General features: G+C 32.9%; 1 pseudogene; it reads left to right on the forward strand.

The window, feature by feature from the left end:
• The first annotated feature begins 5540 nt into the window (after nucleotides 1–5540).
• Nucleotides 5541–10533, forward strand: LOC107459265 (probable sphingolipid transporter spinster homolog 2; annotated as a pseudogene).
• The last annotated feature ends 762 nt before the right edge of the window (nucleotides 10534–11295 follow it).

An 11295-nucleotide genomic window follows, 5' to 3' on the forward strand; every position in this document is an offset into this window, starting at 1 on the left:
TTGTCATCGACATCATTCATACTTATCACAACACTCCCCCTTGGATGACCATTTACGATTATGCCTCATTAAAATCTTACTAAAGAAAAATCCAATGGAAAAAAATTTAGTGAAGGAAAAAGAGTATAAAATCCTTTGTGATGGGGATTGCCTCATTAAAAACTTTGTAAAAAAAAAATCCAATGGAAAAAAATCTGACCAAGAAAAAAGGAGTACAGACTCCACCTCTTGTCGACATCATTTAATGCCTCGAAATCGGTGTATTCCAATCTCATGTACCAATCTTTCAAAGGGGAATTTTGGGAGTGACTTTGTAAATAAATCTGCCAGATTGTCACTTGAGCGGATCTATTGGACATCAATTGTCCCTTGATTTTGAAGATCATGAGTGAAGAAAAATTTGGGAGAAATATGCTTTGTTTTATCACCTTTGATGTATCCACCCGTAAGTTGAGCAATGCATGCTGTATTATCTTCAAACAGGATAGTTGGAGCTATCTTATGATCAATCAGTCCACCTGATGACAGAATATATTGGATTAAACTCCTGAGCCAAAAACACTCGCGACTTGCTTCATGAATCGCTAGTATTTCAGCATGATTAGAGGATGTTGCTACAATTGTCTATTTTGTGGACCTCCATGATATAGTTGTACCAACATATATAAACGGGTATCTTGTTTGAGATTTCTCTTTATGTGGATCAAACAAGTATCCGGCGTCAGCATAGCCAACTAATTGTGACTTAGATCCATATGGGTAAAACAATCCCATATCAACCGTTCCATGAAGATATTGAAAATTTTGTTTGCTTCCATTCCAATGTCTTCTGCTTGGAGAGGGACTATATCTTGCTAGTAAATTCATAGCAAATGATATATAGAGTCTTGTATTATTAGCAAGATACGTTAGCGCTCCAATGGCACTAAGATATGGTACTTCAGGACCAAGGATATCTTCGTTTTCTTCCTTAGGATGGAATTGATCATTTACCACATCCAAAGATCTTACGATCATTCGGGTACTTAACGGATGTGTATCCATATAAAATCTCTTCAAGATCTTTTCTATGTATGTTGTTTGATGAATAAAGATCCCACTTTTTGTATGCTCGATCTGCAGGCCGAGACAAAATTTAGTCTTTCGAAGATCTTTCATCTCAAACTCTTCTTTCAGAGTTTTTATAGTTGTTGGAATCTCTCCATGGGTTCCAATCATATTTAAATAATCAAAATACACAGCAATTATAATAAATCCAGATGCAGATTTCTTTATGAAAACACATGGACAGATATCATCATTCTTGAATCTGTTTTTAGCCAGATACTCAGTAAGACGATTATACCACATTCGTCCAGATTGCTTTAGACCATATAAAGATCTTTGCAATTTGACTGAGTATAACCCATGTAAATATTCATTGGATGGTTTAGATATCTTTAGTCCTTCAGAGACTTTCATATAGATATCGCGATCTAATGATCCGTATAAGTAGGCCGTTACCACATCTATTAAATGCATATGTAATTTATGGTATGCGGATAAACTGACTAAATAACGCAATGTTATTGCATCCACTACAGGGAAATACGTTTCTTCATAATCTATACCGGGCCTTTGTGAAAAATCTTGTGCCACAAGTCACGCTTTGTAGCGTACGACTTTATTTTTCTCATTTCGTTTTCTCACAAATACCTATCAGTATCCAACAGGTTTTACATCTTCTGGTGTACGGACTACAGGTCCAAAGACTTCACGTTTGCAAGTGAGTCTAACTCAGCCTTTATGGCTTCTTCCCATTTTGGCCAATCATTTATTTGTCGAAATTCTTTGACTGATCTTGGATCAAGATCCTTACTTTCATGCATGATATTTAATGTCACATTATATGCAAATATTTCATTAACGATTGTCTTATTTTCGGTCCCATTTCTCTCCTATAAAGACATAATTTATCGAGATCTCATTATTTTCACAATTCTCAGGTACCTGAACGTCTTCTGGCATTAAAATTATATCATAATTTTGGACAACTGCAGGTGTCTTTACTATGTCTTTTTCAACAAGAATAGCATTTACCTCTTTTCTTTTTCGAGGATTTTTGTCTTTGGAACCGATAGGCCTGCCATGCTTCTGGCGTGAATTTGCTTCAGTGGCAATTTGTCCGACTGGGACATCAACTTGAATCGAAGAATTTTCAACCAGCATATAGGATTTAGTAATCCTTTTCGTATCAGAAAATGCATCAGGCAATTATTTGCTATTCTTTGCAAATGTATAATCTTTTGAACTTCTATTTCACATTGCCCTAATCAAGGATCTAAATGCATTAAGGATTATGCATTCCAATTAAGTTCCTTTTTAGAAAGCTTATTCTCTCCCCCTAATATTGGAAATTTTGATTCATCAAAATGACAATCCATAAATTGGGCTTTAAATACATCTCCAGTTTGTATCTAATCATATCCAACATATATCTCCAATTTTCTTTGGAGTCTCATTTTAGTGCGAGAAGGTGGTGCAATGGGAACATATATCGCACACCCAAATATTCTTAAATGGGAAACATTTGGCTGCTGGCCAAAAGCTAATTGCATAGGAGAGAACTGATGGTAACTCGTTGGCCTCAAATAAATAAGTGCTACGGCATGTAAAATAGTATGCCCCTAAACCAAGGTTGGGAGATTTGTTCTCATAAGAAAGGGTCTAGCAATTAATTAGAGACGTTTAATAAGTGATTCTACTAACCCATTTTGTGTGTGAAGATAAGCTACTGGATGTTCAACACTTATTCCATTAGCCATACAATAGGCATCAAAAGCTTGGGAAGTAAATTCATCAGCAATATTAAGACGGATTACTTTGATTGGATTTTCTGGAAACTATGCTTTTAATCAAATAATTTGAGCCAGAAATCTTGCAAACGCCAGTTTGTGAGAAGACAATAAGCACACATGTGACCATCTCGAAGATATGTCTATTAGGAACATAAAATATCTAAAAGATTTACATGGTAGATGAATAGGTCCATATATATTGCCTTGAATTCTTTCTAGGATTCAGGAGACTCAAATCCAATCTTAACTGGTGATGGCCTTAAAATTAACTTCCCCTGAGAACATGCAGCAAAACAAAATTCACTAGATTTAAGAATCTTCTGGTTTTTTAGTGAATGTCCATGGGAGTTTTCAATAATTCTCCGCATCATGGTTGTTCCCAGATGACCCAATCAGTCGTGCCAAGTGATGAATTCATCTGGGCTAGTAAACTTCTAGTTTACAATGGCATATGATTCAATTGCACTAATTCTAGTATAATACAACCCAAATGAAAGTGAGGGTAAATTTTCTAATATAACATTTTTATTTAAATCATGAGTTGTGATAGATAAGTACTCATGATTTTTCTCATTCATTGTCTCAATATGATATCCATTTCGGAGAATATCTTTAAAACTCAATAAGTTTCTTAGAGACTTAGTAGATAATAGTGCATTATTTATTATAAATTTTGTTCCTCCAAGAAACAAAATTATAGCTCTTCCGGAGCCTTCTATCACATTGCCCGAACCAATAATAGTATTAACATATTCTTCTTTTGGCACAAGATAGATAAAATATAGATTACTTTTGAGAATGGTGTGCGAAATTGCACTATGCGCAAGGCAAACATCTTCACTATATGACCTTGCCTTTCTCTTCAGAGACAAATAATAATAAAATGAGTAGAAATATCTACGCAATAAAATCATTTTCTTGATTGAAAATATTTTTATAAAAAGTATAATATAAAAATTTTATTATTATTATCTTGGCACATTCAGTAATTTTGAGATTCATACATATTTTATTAAACATTATTCATATACATTATACTTGAAATTCATATGCATAGAAAATAAAACTTGACAAGGAGTTCTTTACATTATTTATTTACATGAATACTTAACAATCTCACATATTAAACTATTCCATCATTGATCAAATGACCAATATTTCCTTCAGAATCCTTAAAGAAATCAGATACATTATAATGTGTGGTGTAATTTTCAGCATCATTTGAAACAAAATTTGTTTTCTTTTCCTTGTCATCTTTTTTCAAAGATGCTTGATAAAGATCGACTAGGTGCCTTGGTGTATGACAGGCACACGACCAATGGCCCTTTCCACCACAACGGAAACATTTATCCTCAATTGATTTATTTTGTCCATTGTTCCTTTCTTTATCCCACTTCTGGTGAGATCCTTTGTTGTGAACATAATTCTTCTTCCTTCCATAATTTTTTTTGCTACTAAAACCTTGCTATTTATCTCTTCTGGGGTAATTATTTGCCGCATTTGTTTTAGAAAATGGGACGGCGCCAGCTGGGCGCGTTTCATGATTTCTTAAAAGTAATTCATTGTTGTATTTATATTATTTAAATCCTTTTTCTCTTGCAGGAGCACATTCGAGACATGGAAGATCGAGAAAATTTTCTCTAACATATCAGGCTTGAGGAAGTATCACCGTCTTTTGATAATTGTACCTTTCTTCAAGGTCTTTTCACAGATCTGCAGGATCTTTTAATGTGAGATATTCATTTTTTAATCATACATCAAGATGACAACGAAGAAAAATCATGACTTTGGCTTTATCCTTCTGGGATATATTATTTTCAGCCTCAATGGTATCTCCAAAATCTATTGAATCAAGATGGATTTTAGTATCTAGTATCCATGATAAATAATTGTTTCCAGATATATCAAGAGCATTAAATTCAAGATGAGAGAGTTTCGACATAATGAAATTTTGTTAACTGGAGTCTTCCAAAAATTTGATCAGAGTCTTGTGCTGATAACGTATTGTAGAATAAATAAATAAGGAAGATATAATAAATAAAATGTAAATAGAAGACTCTAGTTTGATATTCGCTAATATAATTATCTCACTATAATAATAGAAGTAACTAATATATTTACTACTATTATATATATATATATTAGCAACGTATGAAAGAGAGAGGAGAAAAGTTTTGTATATAGACAATATAAGGAGAGAGAGAGAATTGTTATTGATTGTAGTTGTATATTGCCTCATATCATACCCCCTATTTATACATGTATAGGGTCTACATTTTCAACCTTTATTAAATGTAAGTTCTCTTGGTAATATGAGTATTCTACCATGGAAATATTAAGCCACCTATATTATTAATGGTCATCCATATCATTATTATTATTATTATTATTATTATTATTATTATTATTATTATGGTGTGCCTGGAATTTAACAGATTTTGATTCAAATCCAAGTTTCATCCACTCCTCCTACTATGAATGGCCTAGGATTGCAGTTTGTTCTAAAAAATGAAGCTCTATATTTCTCTTATGTGAATTGGTTGCTTTCAAGTTGCTGCCCAGAAACTATTATATTCATCTTGTAGTCTGATTATGACAATAAACCATTTATCTTGTTTATGTATGAGTTGTTAATGGGAAGAAAAAAATGGAAGTAGTTTCACCATTTTAGTGACACAAAGTATTGGTGGCATGAATCGAAGAATGTCAAGGTAACTAGTTCATTCAAGGTTCATGAGAATGTTGACTTAGAAACCATGTTAGATTCATTCTCAAAATCTCTTGGTGAGGAGTATATTAGTTTTTGCTTAGAATTGTAATATCGTTATTATCAACTTATGCTAGACATGCTTAATTAGATTTACAACTTTGATGTTACTTTTGAGGAGATCTGGCTAAGTGTTATGCAGGCATTTATTTAAAAAATAAAAATAAAAAATATTAAAATCTTATTTTATTTTTATTTTTATTTTATTTTTTTTGGTCTACAGATTGCATGTTGAGCTTAAATACTTTAATGGCTAAGCCTTGAAAAAAAAGCTTCAATAATCTTTTCGTAAAACTAGTAACATAACTAAATAGTTGATTTTTTAAAAGATTGTGTAACATAACTAATGATAAAAGTATAATAATGCGACTATAATAATTTCGAGCAAATTAAGTTTAATTTCGATCTCCAACAAGGTTATTGCTATTTCATCAAATTCAACATCTAAATACAAGTCCCAATTTTTCAATTTAGTCCCAATTTTTGGAGAAACAAGTCCAACATAAGTTCGCCATAACTCAAAGGTATCTAACAAGATCAAATTAAATCCCAAACAATTGGTATTTAAAACCCAAGTCAAAATATCAAACAAACTACATGATTCAAGAGCCCTCATTCTCTTCTGGTATTTATTGAGGTCAAAAGTTGGCATAAAAGTATTGTGTCTAGTAGAAACAACCACATCAGAACTATCGGCTGGCACAACATCTTCTTGCATTGAATCTTCAACTATCTCTCCTGTTTCTTTCGGAGTCTCTTGAATCTTCTCTTGATCTAGACCTGAAAGATACCTAATGGTCAATCAAGTCCAAGGCATTACAAACAATTGCCTTAAAAACATGGTTAAGCTTAACACTATAAATGTCTTGTTTGGCTTATGTTTCCAAAGTTGTGTAAGACCTCTTTCTATAAGAATGGATTTCTCCTGAGACACAATTTCAAGTTCAACAATAAGACTATTCTCATAGCGTACCTGCACAATATAACAAAGTGCATGTTGAAGTAGTGTAATAATTAGAAGCTAGAAGTCATCAACACAACTTGTTAGTGGCACTTCCCAGTTAAATAGTTGCTGAAATAACATATAGTTTGTATTTGCAATAAATTTCAACACACCTCAAAATTCAAAAGTAAAAAGAAATGCCTCATATCTCGGGTCTCTTCAAAAGAATATAATACTTGACTAATTTTCATGTGATTAAAAGAGCAAATGAAACTAAATACAATTCTATGTCTATATCATATGGTTATTGTTATATCATTAGATTCTACTTTGTCTACTCTAAATTAAGGGATATGGATGGCCTGAGGTCCAATAGTCCCAAGGAACAGGTTTAATACCAAAAATAAAATATGGTAGGTAAGTCATAAATATCTTAATATGCTGCAGTTTAATAATTAGAAAAGGGAGACCAAAGGAAATAACAAGTGGAAACATTGACAAAGAGGTCTAAGGGTAGACATAGTTTAAGTTAGAAGTTAGGACACTCTTCTGGTGCAAGTAAGCATATTCCAACAGGTTGATCACATCTTGGTTTATAATTCCAATATATACCAATATATGTTGTGCTTGCACCTAAAATTTGTTGGATGGAATAAAAGTATGGTGTATTCTATAGTGTAGAAGCTCTTATGACTTCTAAACATGTAGCGTTGCCTTGGTAGAAGTAGAGAGTGACAAGTGTTCTTCTAAGGAACAAGACCTGAGATGTTTGAAAGATTAATACAGGAGGGACAATGATAGTGAACTGTTCATGCACGTAATGATTGATTGTAGGTGGATTAATGGAGATAATTTAAGAGAATTACTTAGTGGCTAGATATTCCTAATCATGGACCTGGATTTAGCGACTGATATAAGATTTATAGGAGCAAAAAAATTAGTCGCTAAATCGGTCGCTAAGTTTCATTCAGTAACTGATTTTAGCGATCAGCGAAAATAGTCACTAATAGCAACCGATTTGGTGACCGATAATATTTTTCTTTAACCAAAACAGAAAATTTTGTCTTTGGTTTTTTTGGTCACAAAATCGATCGCTATTTTTAATTTAGTGACCGATTTAGCAACCAACAAAGAAATAAGCTAAAACTAGTTGGTCGCTAATTTAGTCCCTACCCTAAGTTAGTGACCAATTTTAGCAACCAATTATACAATGTTGTTTTAAAGATGTTGGTCGCTAAATCGGTTGCTATTTCTAAATTTATCGACCGATTCAGCGACAAAAATATAAAAATAGTGTTATAAACTAATCGGTCGCTAGTTTAAATAAAAGAAAGTTACTGAGTTAACTAACTCTAATCTAGCCACACCATCCTTAGATCCCTCACACTTCTCACTAACCCTAATGTGACCACTGCCAGAAGCACAACACCCTCTCCATTTGCCTCGTCGCCGCCATCATCACCGTCGTTGCCGTTATCTACTGCTTAAAGCCTTCAACCTTCTTCGTCACTGGCTCACCTTCTTCATCGCTGGCGCACCGTCTCTCACCTTCTTATCGCTATCAAGCTCTTATGATTTCTCTCAGCTCGATCTCGATCTAACTCTAATGATCTCTCTCACCTTAATCTCAATCTCACTCTCCACTGCCGCTTCTAACTCACATTGCATTTTCTTATTGCTCCGTCGCAAGAAGGTATTCTCCTTCTCTCCCTGTCGATTTGAGTTTTGCTATGTTTGATTTGTTTTCTGTGTGTAATTAATGGTTCTTTCCTTACTGATTTTGAAATTGAACTTCGAATTCAAAAATAAGCATACAATTGTTACTGCAGAACTTTGCTTGTTGTTGTTGCATTCAATCTGAGGAAGGACTTGATGATATTCTATGTAATTAATATGTTAAACTATGTAGATCATGGAGCTATTGCTAGCAACGGTGTTAATGGAAACATTGAGATTTGCGACGATTCTGGTATTTGCACTGCCGCTACTGGAATTCAGTAAGCTCCAATTTTTCTATTTTTCTTCCCTAATTATTATTGTTGTTATTCTTAGCTTCATCTTCTCGGGGTTGATATAATTTTATTTTTATCTCAGGGAGAATTTTTACTTGAGAAATTTTTGAGATGGAGTTCTCTCATCTGCATTTATGGTTGGACTTCTAATTACTTCTCAAATATTTGCTTCTCTTGCTAAAAGGTGCTACTAACTCCGTGTTGTTGCTAAATTGAAGTAGATTAGAGTAGGAAGAGTTAACTATATGAGACCGGGCCTACATGATTCCCTTTCAATTGCATGATTTGTTTAATGCATTTTCATGTTTTACAGTCACAATCCGTTTTCTCTTATTGGTGTTGGATTGTCAATTTGAACGTTCGCCATAGCTGGATGTGGTAGTTTGTTGGATTTTTGGCCTATTGCAATATGCCGAATGTGAGGGAATATGTTTCAACTTGTCAAGGCCTTAATACTTTGCCATTTGCTAGTATTATGTATTGTGTCAAGAGTCAAGACTGATGCCATTGTTTTGGCAGGCTAGTTGGTGTAGGCGAAGCATCCTTCATAAGTCTTGCAGTACTTTTCATAGATGACAATGCTCATGTTGAACAGGTTAGTCTTATCTCTTTCATTCCCATCAGAATTAGGTGAATTTAATATCTCCACCAATCCAGAGTTACAGCTTTACTTGTATTTTTATTGATGGCAGAACATAGCATGGCTTGCTACCTTCTATATGGCTTTTTAGATGGTTCTCTTATTGTTTCCTTATTTTGCTGGTTTAAATAATCATTTTATTTGTCATGAACTGATGTTGTTTGAGTATTAATATAGTTGCTTATGAGTTCATTTACGGTACATGTATAGGCTTGTGTAATGCTAACTTAAAGAACTGTTCATTAGAAAATTTTCTACACACTTTGCATCTATTATTTTTTTTGAATGTGACATCTGCAAATGAGTCATCTTCAAAAATTTAAATAATGTGTAGGTTGGAGGCTAATAGAATTGGCATATTGTATTTTGGGGTGAGGCAATTTTGATGTTTCCTTTTCCCGTTTTAGATTTTATAATGAAACATTTGCAGTTGAAGGGTAACCATTTCTCCTAAATGACTTGTTTCTAGAAGTTAGTCAATTTTTTTCTCCTTCTAATAGTATCACAATATTTGATTTGTCACAATAGGTTTCACTCCCATGGAATCCAAACTGATACCGACATCTAATGAAGGTAGAGGTACTGTCAACTCTTGACAATTATGTTGGTAAAATTATTTTATACTATAATCTTTGTTGTCTTTTAGAATTCCAAAGGATAAAATTAAATTTATTTTTTGATGCTCAAAGTTAGAGGTTTTCCTTATAGATGGTGAGATGCTTGCTCGAGATGAAGGCTTTATCAGAGGATCCAAGTGAGTTAAAACTGAAAATCTAATAAATTTAGCGGAAAAAACTTATTAATAGAGTAGATAATATTAACTTTAAGAAAATTTTCTATAAATATTTTATGTGTTATAGTTTTATTTTACACTCACTGTATGTAACCCATAAAAAGTTATTGTAAGTTTGTGACAACAATGATGATTATGTTGTAGATAGACCAACTAAATATTATATTTCACCTTTATAATTGATATTTATGTTTCTCAGGTCACTATCCATATTGAGGAATCACATCATCAGGTTCTCAAAAGATATATTGGAGCTTTTGTGTGACCAAGTGTATGTCAGAAATGTTCTAGGTATTTACTTTTTTACTAACTTGGAGATAATTAATTTTTTTCATAAAAGTTTTATTGACAATATTGTCTAAGGAATCAAAACAGATTTTCAATGGAGGATTTGATAACTGAATCGTCAATTCAAAACAATTTCAAATATTCTGACTTAAAAGTTTAATAATTGCTAGGTTATATATCATACAATTTTATTATTGGGGCCTACTCGTACTGGGGATCGAAGGCAGGATACAACATTTACCGTATGACATGATAATGTGCTTAAATATCATATGTTTCATATCAAATATTAGAAGAATTCATTACAAAAAGAGCTTAGTCAAATTAGTTCTATTGAAGACTTTGTCATTGATAGAGTCCAATTGGGTTTTGATTATATGAAATCAACCTCTTCTAGTAGGTTAAAGCTTGATGTTGTTATAGTTGTGCATTTATTAATATTTATGAAAAATTTTCTTCTTTGACAATTTTGTTATTTATTTTTTTTTTTGGACAGAGTAATGCTGACTTCTTGTTTGGAGTATTACAATTGTTTGTGGAATTTGTGGTACGTTAACTGGAGGCTTGATTCTTGATAAAATGACTTCAACAATCTCTAATGCCTTAAGGTACGCTTAGTTAATTTTCATTTATTGTTCATCACGGAGGGATGTTGTTAAAGCTATTGTTGTTACAGGTATTGCAACATGCTTCTGAGTTGAGCAGCTTTTATCTTGGATGGAATGGCACTTTTATTTTATTTTATTTTTCAATTTTATAAGATAATCTTGGTCCTTATGCCAAGTTATACCCTTGTTAGTTAATCTCACTCTTCGTAAAAGTTCCAATGAATTTGGTTGAATTATGATTTTGCATAGACTTGGCATAGTTTCTCAAATACAGAAGATGGTCAATAATTCTCACATGGATGTGAAGGTCTTTTATTCTTCATTCCAAACTAAATTCGTTTTACACTTTTGTTAAGTATTATGTTAATTTTCTTCTATTGCTGCAGCTTCGTGCGAGACATGCACTT

This window comes from Arachis duranensis, chromosome 7 (genome assembly GCF_000817695.3).
Source record: "Arachis duranensis cultivar V14167 chromosome 7, aradu.V14167.gnm2.J7QH, whole genome shotgun sequence".
In the NCBI taxonomy this organism is placed as follows: Eukaryota; Viridiplantae; Streptophyta; class Magnoliopsida; order Fabales; family Fabaceae; genus Arachis; species Arachis duranensis.